The sequence below is a fragment of the Dipodomys merriami genome, unplaced genomic scaffold (genome assembly GCF_024711535.1).
Source record: "Dipodomys merriami isolate MVZ:Mamm:240054 unplaced genomic scaffold, mDipMer1.0.p SCAF_830, whole genome shotgun sequence".
NCBI classification, from domain to species: Eukaryota; Metazoa; Chordata; class Mammalia; order Rodentia; family Heteromyidae; genus Dipodomys; species Dipodomys merriami.
Genome location: NW_027206436.1, coordinates 333,474 through 345,977, shown reverse-complemented (window position 1 = coordinate 345,977; position 12,504 = coordinate 333,474). Strand labels below are relative to the sequence as shown.

Genomic DNA, 12,504 nt, shown 5'->3' with positions numbered 1-12,504 from the left:
TGTCCAAGATCATATATAGATTTTATCACTTTGATTTTCCACTCAAAGGTGTAGCTCTACCACTTGAATCACAATGCTAATTCTTGGCTTTAGTGTTGGTTAACTGGAGATAAGTCTCTTGAGCTTTTCTGTTAGACTTTGTGGAATATTATGGTCATCAGAATGTAAATGAAGTAGAGATGCTAGGATTAATACTGAACATATTTTTTGCATGTTCCATGTTCTTTTTCTATAAAATTTGGGCATAGGAATTCTCCAGTGGTTTTAAATAGAGACCATTTTCAAGTTGGTAAAAGTCATGATCATTCCCATTTTGGACACAAAATAAGTGTAAGTTGATACAGATGTAGAAGAAATATTTTACCTTTTCAAATAAAGCATAGCTGGTTAACTCAGTAAGTTCTGATATCATGGTAATATCACCTGTAGTCAGAGATGACAGATATCATGGTAGTATCACCTGTAGTCAGAGATCACATTTCAAGGGTATAGTAAGAACACATGGTGTATTCTGTCTGGTATGACTTCTTGTGGTGGTGGTGGTGATGATGGATGTGTTTGAGCTCAGGGGCTTAATTTCTGACTCAGCTTTCTTTTTTATTTATTTATTATTTTTTATTGTGAAAATACTGTACAGAGGAGTTACAATTACATGGGCAATGTAATGAGTACATTTCCTATCAAGCATTGTAGCCTCCTCCTTTGTTTCCCCTTCCCATCTCTTCCCATCCTCCCCCCAACCCTCCATCCTCCCCGCCTAACACTCTCCCCCCATCCCCCCACCCAAAGTTGTAAAGTTCGTTTTCAGTATAACAACTTGTACATCTCATTGTTGCAATGGCTCCACCTGTATCCCTATTTAAACGATTTGTTTTTCCCCGTCCCCTCCACAAATTATACCAACTTCAAACACAGTGAAAGCAGGGATTATACTGTGGGGGAGGGACATACAAAGCAACAAACAAATAATCTTATAAATGCATTAGAAACAATCACATTGACTCAGCTTTATTGTTCATGGCTGCTGCTCATAGCTAGAACCATCACAAGCATTTTGCTAGTTCATCAGAGATGGAGACTCATGCAGTCTTATTCCTATACAGGCTTTGAACTTCCCTCCTCCAGATATCTGCCTTTGAGTACCTAGCATTATAAAAGCATGACCAACTGTTGCCTAGTTTTAGTTTAATTTTATGATGCACCAATCAATAATGATGAAGTCTGGGTTCAGAAAAGGGGAACAAAATTCGATAAGTGTATTTTATTGCGTTTATCCACAAATGACTTTCTTCTGCACTGGGTAATGGGAATCACAGCAAGATGTCAATTATAACAAAGAACAGAAAACTTTGGCAGAGGGGCTGGAAAGGTGGCTCAGTGGTAGAGCGCTTGCCTTGCATGCATGAGGCCCTGGGTTCAATTCCTCAGCACCAAATAAGCAAAAAGAAAAAAGCCGGAAGTGGGACTGTGGCTCAAGTGGTAGAGCGCTAGCCTTGAGCTGAAGAGCTGAGGGACAGCGCCCAGGCCCAGAATTCAGGCCCACAACAGGACCAAAAAAAAAAAAAAAAAGAAAGAAAACTTTGGCAGAGAAATTTGTAAAATATTACATCAGGTAGGTCTGCTTGCTAATAACTTTTCTACTTTTAGTAATGTAGATCCACATCTTAAAACATCATCAAGTTTAAGGGAAATTTTAAATTTATCAGTTAATAAAAAAAGACTTTTCAGGGCTGGGAAGGTGGCTCAGTGATAGAGTGCTTGCCTTGCATGCCTGAGGCCCTGGGTTTGATTCCTCAGCACCACATAAGAAAAAAAAAAAGGTTTTCCTGATGAAGTTCCTCTGATATTGTTATTAGAATATGTGAAGGATAGCTACCACAAGTTTCATTGTATAATTTGGATAATATGATAACATTTTCTCATTCCCGTGAGCTTGAGTCTACTTCAATATTGCCTCCATGTCACTCATACATGTATCGTGAGTATGTAGAATGCTTCATTTGTTTATGATGTTTAAGAACATGCACAGATTTAATATGCTAGAAATTGCCTTTAAATCCAAAAATCATATTCATTTTCAGATTTTCAATGCCTTTGCAGTTAATCCTTATAAATTTCATATGTTATTAACTCCAGTCCATGATAATACATTTGGGATGGATTGTTAACTCAAAGATAGGTTGGGTAATCCATGTTCAAATCATCTCAGTTTCCTCTCACACATAATAACATCTTTAAGTTGCTAGACACTGGGTGAGAAGTAGGTTCAGTTGCAACTTGGTGAGAAGCTTCTTTAGTGGGAGTAATGAGGATATATTTCTATGAAATTTACCTGTAAGAGTTTTGACAAGTTCCCATCACAATGCTCAGAGTTTAATAATTTCTGACATCCAAGGAAAAGAGATGCTCCCAAAATATCTTGTTCTTGGCAACAATGGGCTTCTGGTTAAAAAAACGGTATCACTATTGTGTGACTTGAAATAGGGGAAGAATTGTTTGAAACTCCAGCCTCTTCTTGCCTTTCTGTCATGTATTAGGAAAGTCAAAGCCCAAAAATTTTGGAGAGGGAGAAAGGTAGACAGAGAGGATGAGAAAGAAAGAGAAAGAGAGAGAATGGGGTGATGGTCCCAAGACAGAGAAAACAGAGGGAAACGGAAAGCAAGAGAATTTTAGGTATAAAATACAAAGCAAATATCTCCACAGATACCTTTCAAACCTACCACAGGGTTTGGGTATAAGGGATTGATGGTGATATAACAAAGGCTATATAACAGCAAGGTGTTTTATTTTCCCCAAATCCAGCAGGGAGGAATAAATAAAACAAGAATATAAAACGTAAAGAACTTTTAAAACCTACAAGTACAGCAAAGATGAAATAGATCTTAATGCCCAGCCAGATAAATATAAATCCTCATACTACTGGCGTTTTAATACTTGTATTCTATGTACTTGATGTATTTGTTTTTTAACTAAAATTTAAGAGACACTAAGAGCCAGGTTCAGAAATATGTATGAATTTTTATTCCAATATAACAATTATCAAATTGACAATTTCAAAGAATTATATAATAATAATTACTACAGGGAGTGCTGTAGTGAACAACTTGGACATCATGAATTAAACATATATGTAAGGAGAGAGACAGTAATATTAGAAAGAATTTTTAAAATACCACTGATGATAGTAGTATAAAACAGAAAACAAAAGACTTTGATGAACTCATCAGTGTAGTGGGAAAAAATACATATGAAGAATCAGTGAGCTTAAAGCCTTTTCAATAGACAGTTACCAACCTGAAATTGAGATAGAAAAAGGAGTGAATTAAAAGAAATAAAAAATACAGCATCTATGTGATAATTATTGAAGGTATAATATATGTATAATGAATACCAGAGAAGCAAGAATACAAAGGCCAGAAAAACTGTTCAAGTGATAATAGTTGAAAATTAAACAAAATTTATAAGTAATTCCAGAAGCTTACAGAAAACAAAGCAAAATGTTTTAAAAAATCATATTTTAATGGCAGAACACCAACAGCAGAAATAAAAAAGTCACCCACCACACAGTGAGACCATAGGAAGATATTCATAGCAGCAGATCAAAAAGGAACAATCGCTATGTGCACATGATCTTATAAAATAATATTTAAAGAAATGAACTCCAAGAGATGGAAATGAGATTTTTGTTGTTGCTGCTGCTGTTTTTGTTATTTTCCTTTATTTGTCATTAGAAGGATGGGGGGCACAGAAAATGTGGGACAAAGGGAGAACAAATGCAGCAATGGTGTTCATTAGACAGTATGTAGAAAATGACTGCCCCTCAATAGATGAATAGATCAAGAAAATGTGATATATGCTGGGTGCCGCTGGCTCATACCTATAATACTAGCTACTCAGGAGGCTGAGATCTGAGGATTGTGTTCAAAGCCAGCCTGGGCAGGAATGTTCTTGACACTCATCTCCAATAAACCACCAGTAAAACTAAAGTGGCATGTAGTTCAAGTGGTAGAGCTCTAGCCTTGAACTGAAGAGCTAAGGGACAGTGCTCAGGCCCAGAGTTCAAGCCCCATGACCGACCAAAAAAAGATATATATGAATTCTATACTTCTATCAGAAAGACTCTGTCCCATTTGGAAAGACTTGGAAAAAAATCATATTAAGTGAAATAAGCCAGACCCAAAAGAACATAAATCTCATGGTTTCCCTTATGTGTAATAAATAGGATATAGCTAGGATAATCTTAGCAGATGAGCAGAATAGTTCAATAGCTATGTACATATGATTATATAAGATGATGCTAAGAAAAATGAATCCCAAGATATGGACACAGGAGGTTTTTCTTTGTTGTTGTTGTTTTTTAATGTACTATATCTGCCTTGCATGCCTGAGGCCCTGGGTTCGATTCCTCAGCACCACATAAGCAAAAAAGCAAAAAGCCGGAAGTGGCAGTATGGGGGGCTGGGAAGGTGGCTCAGTGGTGGAGCACTTGCCTTAATGAACTATATGGGGTTTTTTTTTTACATGTTCTTTCCCCTATGGTGTAACTCCTGTTGTCACTGTATTTGATTTTGGTACACTGCGTATTGTATAAATATTTATCTCAGTTAGGTAAGGGAAGGGTAACAAAAAATGGTGAGTCAAAGGACAAAGGTGATAACCAATGCAACTGTGATACTCACAAAACCGTATGTTGGAAATGTTCTGTACAACTTTGGGGAGGGCTTGGGGGAAGGGAAAGCAGGAGAAAATTGAAGGCAGGGGTAAAAAGTTAACAAGAAATGTACTCACTACCTTACTTCTGTGACTGTAACCCCTAATTACAACACCTGGACAATAAAATTTAAATTTAAATTAAACTAAAAACTGTGAGTAGGAATGGGAAAGAAAAACTGGGAGAGAACAAAGGAAAGGGTGGCAGAGTTCAAAAGGAAATACATATATTATCTGACTTATGTATTTATAACAATACCTGAAACTAAAACAGAAACAGACAAGTTTAGAATCTCTTATTCAACAAAACTATTATGAGAAGAAAACATCGTCAGGCATACAAGAACAATAACAAAAAAATGATTTTTTTTTTCTTTGTCAGTCATGGGGCTTGAAATCTAGGCCTGGTTACTGTCACTGAGCTCTTCAGCTCAAGGCTAGAACACTACCACTAGAGCCACAGCACCACTTCTGGCCTATATTTTTTTTTAATGTTTATGTGGTACTTAGTAATCCAACCCAGGGCCTCATGCATGCAAGGCAAGCGCTTTACCACTGAGCCACCTTCTCAGCCTCAAAAGTGAGTGAATTTTGTCCTTCATCTTCCCAGATTCATCCATCAAAGTTCTTCAGAAGGAACAAAGAAAGGAATCATCTTAAATGTCTTCCAAGATGATCTTGGTAATTCTAAATCACTTTTGATGAAATGGCATTATTTAGTGTGACACAATTCAATGAATAGACAGTCATGGTGTTAGTGACCTCTTCTGGAGAGATCATGTGTAAATAAATCTCAATCCCTATTAGGTTGGAAAAGCTCATGACCAACAACTTTCATCTCCAGAATCCCACCCCCAGCAAGTCTTTTAGATGAGGCTGATTGTCCATTGCTCCCCTTAGAGTTTCATTATCAAATTTGAACCATGAAGCCTTGTATTTGCCCTGGTTACTAGCCTCGAATTCACTGGTTAGAATCCTAGCTTAGCCCATTCTTGATCATCCTTGTTTATAGTTTTCACACATTCACAGCTGGAGAGTATTCAATATGTTTAGTCCTGCAAATTACACTCTGCCTTTCCAGTATAAAATTACAAATTTGTTTCTTTTCACATGTTGTCATAAATTTCTTATAAAGACCCAAATAATAGTCATCCCTGGGCAAAAGAGTCCATCAACAATGAGGAGAGGACTCTGGAGGTAGTTAGGATCTTAAAATATTAAAAATAGCATTTTTGCTTAGATGCCTTTCTGAGTAAATCTAATTTAAAATAAACTAAGTATGAAACTGGGTACTGGTGGCTCATACCTGTAGTCCTAGCTTCTCAGGAGGCTGACATCTCAGATCATGACTTGATTCCCACACAGGCAAGTAAATCTGTAAAACTCTTATGTGGCTGCAATGGTAAAGCACTAGCCGTGAGCATAAAATCTAAGGAACAGTAACACTGAGTCCCTGAGTTCAAGCCCCATTACTGAAATAAATACATTAGTAAATACAATAATTTATTAATCAACTAAATATAGCTACTCTGTTGCTGTACATTTAAGAGACAATTTTCTAAACATTCCAGAGTGAACTTGAGGTGAAATAAAGTCATATATGTTGATGCTTGGTTTTGTTATCAATGCCATGAGAATGTATCAAAGAGTTTGATCTAGAATAAATGAGTATATTGAATGAACTCTTTTATTCCTGACAACTGAGATGACAGTTTGAATATCTGGTGAATGCAATCATGTATTGATTCTTATCTAAATGACAGGTGTTCACTTTTCAAAAAGGGAGATGAAGATGCGAATTTTTTAGTTGGATATGAGAGCCTAACATATTTTGGGAAGTTGACATACAAAATATCAATCAATAGACTATCTTTTAAAGAGTTTCCTTAGGACAATAAAATATATGTAAGGGTATCAGAGTAACATGTAAAATACATCATTCAGCTTAGAGGACTTGTGGAAGGATTAAAAAGATGGTTAGGTTTCCATAGAGATATTTTTTTTAAATTTTAAAAATTATTTTTTAAGTTTTATTAATGTGAAAATACCATACAGAAGGGTTACAATTACATGAACAAGGTAATGAGGAAATTTTTTGAATTATTTATTTATTATAGGTATATTAAAAGTTACTTTGTGATGGCACATTGGCAGGTTGGATATTTTCTGATATTATGAATATTGAAAAACAAATTGCCTTTGAAAGTTTTATCCAAAAAGAAGGAAAAAGGGAGGGTGTGGGTATCTTTCCATAGCTGAAAGTAGTTAAAAAAAACTGAGAGGAAAAAATTCGAAATAAGATATCAATCTTGGTAAAGAAATGAGGCAGTTTCAAATTAAAAGTACAAGTTTAAGTACTTTTCATAAAATATTAAAACTAAAATTACATGCATAAGTTATTTAATTATTAGAATAGCAGTGAAATTTAAACAGGACAGGATTTATCAATGATAAATAGGCATTTTTAGTGCAAATACTGCAGAAAATTTTTCAAAGCAAAGATCATAATCATTCTAATCTATATAAAATCAATCTCAGTTCTTTAAACAATGTAGAGTACATCTGAATTCAGCCATTGCAATGAAATGCCAACTTACAAATCTTAAATCTAAAATAATGTATTTAGTTTTATGTCCCATTTCTCTCTTGGCAGTCCGTGTTTTCAGGAAAATCTGTAATGGAGCATGAAGTTGGCTGTGCATTGCTATCACTTGTTGAAGTTTCTCTTCCTTGGCTCTTCTACAGTGGCAAATTGTTCTTTTTTCCATGAAGCTACTGAGAAAATCATCTATTTCAGGTTTTCCCTACAAGAAATCTTCACTAATGTTATCAGATTCTTCCTCAGCTTCATGTGCAGCGACTTTCAATCTTGCCTGTAGGGCACTTGCACTACAACTCTCAGGTCATGTTGTCTCTGCATCTTCTTTTCAAATGTAGATTTCATTTGTGTAAGTAACTCATACTTATCTAAAACAGTTTACCTTTTGGCTTCCAAACTGGGCTCCAACAGGAGATTTTTCTTGCTAATCCCTCAATACTTTTTACTAAATCATCCTTGCCATTAGTAATTTGTTTTAATTGAGGTAAACTCAGAAACGATTCTAGTAATACTTCCTCTTGTTCATTCATATCTGTGAGTTGTGACACACTTAATTCTGAGAGTTCTGGAAATGCATCAGGGACATATGGAATCTTGTACCCAAAACCATTTTGGCTTATCGGTGTTGAAGTTTCCATTGTTGGAACAGGCAATGGCAGAAGTGAAAGGACACCAAATGTAGGAGCAGCAGGCTTGGCTGTTGTATAACTTGTTGAAGAAGAAACAATGTCAATAACAGACAAAGAAGTGATGTTCTGTTAGCTTCTTGAGGAGGATATGCAGGAAGACACAGAAAAATCTGAGAAGCATAAGGAAGCAGCCCACCTGGGTTACTATACAGGTATAGAAATGCTGTTGAAGTCGGAGTTAAAACAAGAGAACTCTTCCAAAACTTATCCAACAGACTCTGGATAATCTTTCCAAGATCTGAGTGCATTGTAAAATTTCTTATTAATGGAGAGATAACATATATTCCTTGTTTATCCATTAAAGGATGTCGGATTGGTGGATAAACACTGATCACTGGTTTTTCCCGAGGAAACTGTGGAGGAAGTAGTATATTAATGTTAATTGTCAAGTTGTTTACAGTGAAGGGCAATCTGTATTCCACATCTTTCTGTATTTCAGCAATAGTGTAGTGGGAGTTCCGGAGGGACTCGATCAAGCGCTGCTTCTGCTATTGGAGGCTGGTGAGGCCACCACCAGGGACCCTGCTGCAGAGAAGGAGGCACTCTTGGTCAGGGGAAAGAGCCAGCTCATCCTCCTTGGGTCCTCTGGTCCGAGGCCCTACAAGATTTGGGCCTGCTTCTCCCAGCGGCTGCTGGGCAGGTCTCCAGGGACAGAGAAGCAGCCTGAAATACCCTAGGTCTGATCCCGGTGTGGAAATGGGGGGCCGAGGGGGGGGCGGAGGGGTGGGCAGTGGGGCAAGCCAATGGTGTCTTTTACCAAGCAAGCCATGTTCCCGGTCCCCGGGTTTGGGAGGCCATGATATAACTGGAGAGACCTGGAGAGGGGCAACTTGTCGTGCAGGACACAAGCAACCTGGATCCTACACTTCCAGGCCCAGGCGCCCAGCCTGGCTAGCCAGTCAGACTGTAACCCAGCTGCGCTCTGCGTGCCTGGCCTTGTCCTACCATGAGGACATTTCTTATCAAGCATTGTTGCCTCCTCCTGTGTTTCCCTTTACCATCCCTGCTGTGACACCCCTTCTCCCCCATCTAGTCCCCCGACTTCCCCCCAAAGTTGTAAAGTTCATTTTTCAACTTAATGCCTTGTACATTTCATTGTTGCAATGGGTCCACCTGCATCCCTATTTAAACAATTTGTTTTTCCCTTCCCCTCCACAAATTATACCAACATCAACTATAGTAAACACATGGGTTATACCATGGGGGAGGAACACACAAAGCAACAACAACAACAACAACTAGAAATCACCCTGGGCTGGGTAGTTGGCTCAGTGGTAGAGTTCTTGCCTTGCATGCAGGAGGCCCTGGGTTCAATTCCTCAGTACCATAAACAGAAAAAGCCAGAAGTGGCACTGTGGCTCAATGAGTAGAGCACTAGCATTGAGCTGAAGAGCCAGAGGCAATGCCCAGGCCCAGAGTTCATGCCCCACGACCAAAAAAAAAAAATCACTTTATCAAACTTTAGAAACATAGCAAGAAAGTAAAAACACTTTAGTCCTTATCTTGAGGTCCATTTTGCCTAACTTCAACTTATCTGACTTTTTCTGCTTGACTCAAGACATACACTGGTTATTACAAATAAGGGAAACCATGGGACCTATGTTTCTTTGAGCCTGCCTTACTTCACTTAATATAATTTTTTCCAAGTCTTTCCATTTCCTAACAAATTGGGCAATGTCATTCTTTCTGATGGAAACATAGAATTCCATTGTGTATATATACCACATTTTCTTGATCCATTCATCCACTGAGGGGCATCTGGGTTGGTTCCATATCTTAGCTATGGTAAATCATGCTGCAATAAACATAGTTGTGTTGGTATCTTTAGTATGGTCTTGTTTGTGATCATTCGGGTAAATGTCCCTAATTGGGATTGCTGAGTCATAGGGGAGCTCTAGGTGGAGTCTTTTCAGGAACCTCCATACTACTTTCCAAAGTGCCTGAACAAGTTTATACACCCACAAACAATACAGTAAGCTTGGACAGTTTTAAAATAACTACCAAGATATTGTTTTTATATGTTTGTATTGAAAAATACTGAACTGAGGGGTTACAGTTACATGAATAAGGTAGTGAGTACATTTGCTATCCAGCATTGTTACCCCCTCCTTTGTTTTTCCCCTACCATCCCTTCCCTCCATAATTCCACAACTCCTCCCTCTGCCTTCCAAAGTTCATTTTTAACATAGTGTCTTGTACATCTCGTTGTTACAATGGGTCAAGCTCTTTCCTTACTTCAGCATTTTGTTATTTCCCTTACCATTCCCAAATTAGAAAAAATGTATATACAAGATGCAGGGCACTGGAATCAAGTACATATATTTTTTCTGCATAAAAAACTATAGGATGGGGGCTGGGAAGGTGGCTCAGTGGTAGAGCACTTGCCTTGCATGCCTGAGGCCCTGGGTTCGATTCCCCAGCACCACATAAGAAAAAGAAAAAAGCCGGAAGTGGCGGTATGGCTCAAGGCGCAGAGCACTAGCGTTGAGCTGAAGAGCTGAGGGACAGCGCTCAGGCCCAGAGTTCAGGTCCCACGACCGGACCCAAAAAACAAAAAAAACCCACAAAAAATCGATAGGATGATAGCAAAAATATACCTTGAACAAAGGTTCCATTGGCTTTCTCTGCAGAATATGTGAATATGTGTAAAGCCTGCAAATAAATACAAGATAACTTCAACCCACAGACTCACAAATCATGTAAAATTTGACTCATATTCTATATTACATTGTTTAGAGGTGTGTGTGTGTGTGTGTGTGTGTGTGTGTGTGTGTGTGTGTGTGTGTGTGTTTGTGTTTGCAGATACTGGGGATTGAATTAGAACCTAGGCACTGTACTTTTGCTTCTTTAGTCAAGAGTGATACTCTTTCACTTGAGACACCAGTCCACTCTGGCTTTTTTTAAATAAGTTTTTTTTTTAATTGTGAGAATACTATACAGAGGAGGGGTTACAATTACATGAGCAAGATAATGAGTATATTTCTTATCAAGCATTCTTGTCTCCTCCTTTGTTTTTCCCCTATCATCCCTTCCCTCCCACTTCCACAACTATACTCTCCCATTCCCCCCACCTAAATTGTAAAGTTTGTTTTACCACATAGCGTCTTGTACATCTCATTGTTGCAATGGGTCAACCTATATCCCTATTTAAACAATTTGCTTTTTCCCTTCCCCTTTACAAATTATAGCAACACCAAATACAGTGAAAACAGGGGTTATACCGTGCAAGAGGGACATACAAAGCAACAAAAAAAATCGCATGGTACCTTATAAATACATTAGAAGCAATAGCAAGCAAGAAAAAAAAATTGTGTCCTTATCTTGGGGTTAATTTCACTTAACATCACCTTATCTGACTTTTTCTGCTTGTCTCAGACATATACTAGTTGTTGCAAATAAGGGAAACCACCTGTGGCTTTTTGTGGGTTCATTGGAATTGAGTATCATAGACATTTCTGTACAGGTTGGCTTTGATCTGAGATCCTCACATCTCCACCTCCTAACAGATATCATAGACATGTGTACTTTACTCTTGCTCACATTTGCTACTGATAAATTTAATCCCAAGCACTGTATTTTAGCTATGAACTTCAGAAACAAAATGTTCTGGCTTTATTAAAATTTAAAATGAAATGTGCCTTCTTTTTCTTTCTAAATAAATGTGTCTGCTTTTTTTTTCTTTTAAGAAATCCTTTATATGCTTTACTTCTTATTTAGAAAGAACTTGGCTTCAGAAAGATTAATGAGAATTTTAAAATTTACCACCCAGCTTAAGAAATGAAGCTTGCATAAACACAGTCTTAGACTTCTTAAATCTAAAAGTATTCTCCAACTTGAAATTTTTCCGTCAGCTTTTACAACAATTAAAAGAAATTGTTCCAAAGAATTATGACACTTGATACTTATTTGGCAAAAGTAGAGTATGGCAATAGTAAAATACGGTTATTTTAAGGGGTTTGAAGCAAAGGAATATTTGGAACCTCCATAGTCTATTCAGATAGAATTTTAGAGACTTGGCATGGTCTTGGAGACACAGCGTTTGCAGACATCCTTGAGGGACATATGTTCATGTCTGAAGTGTTGGATTCTTAAGGATGTCCAAGAAAAATTTAGTATCAAAAATCTGTGCACACAGACAAAATAAGGAAATAACAAGGAGCACAAATCTGGAAATGAAATTTCTTACAGGGCTTTGAATATATTAGAGAAAGTACAGAGAGGGGCTGGGAAAGGGGCTCAGTGGTAGAGTGCTTGCATTGCATGCATGAGACCCTGGGTTCGAATCCTCAGCACCACATAAGCAGAAAAAACCTGCAAGTGTTGCTGTGGCTCAAGTGGTAGAGCGCTAGCCTTGAGCTGAAGAGCTGAGGGACAGCGCCCAGGCCCAGAGTTCAGGCACCATGACGGCCCTCCCCCACCAAAAAAAAAGTACAGAGAAAGACCAAGGTAGGCTGGCCAGCTTCGTATTTCCCAGATTTCCCTCTGTGTTTGATAAGAATGATTTTG

General features: G+C 37.9%; 1 pseudogene; it reads right to left on the bottom strand.

The window, feature by feature from the left end:
- Positions 1 to 7,229: 7,229 nt before the first annotated feature.
- Positions 7,230 to 8,569, bottom strand: LOC138819947 (vacuolar protein sorting-associated protein 37A-like; annotated as a pseudogene).
- Positions 8,570 to 12,504: the final 3,935 nt, after the last annotated feature.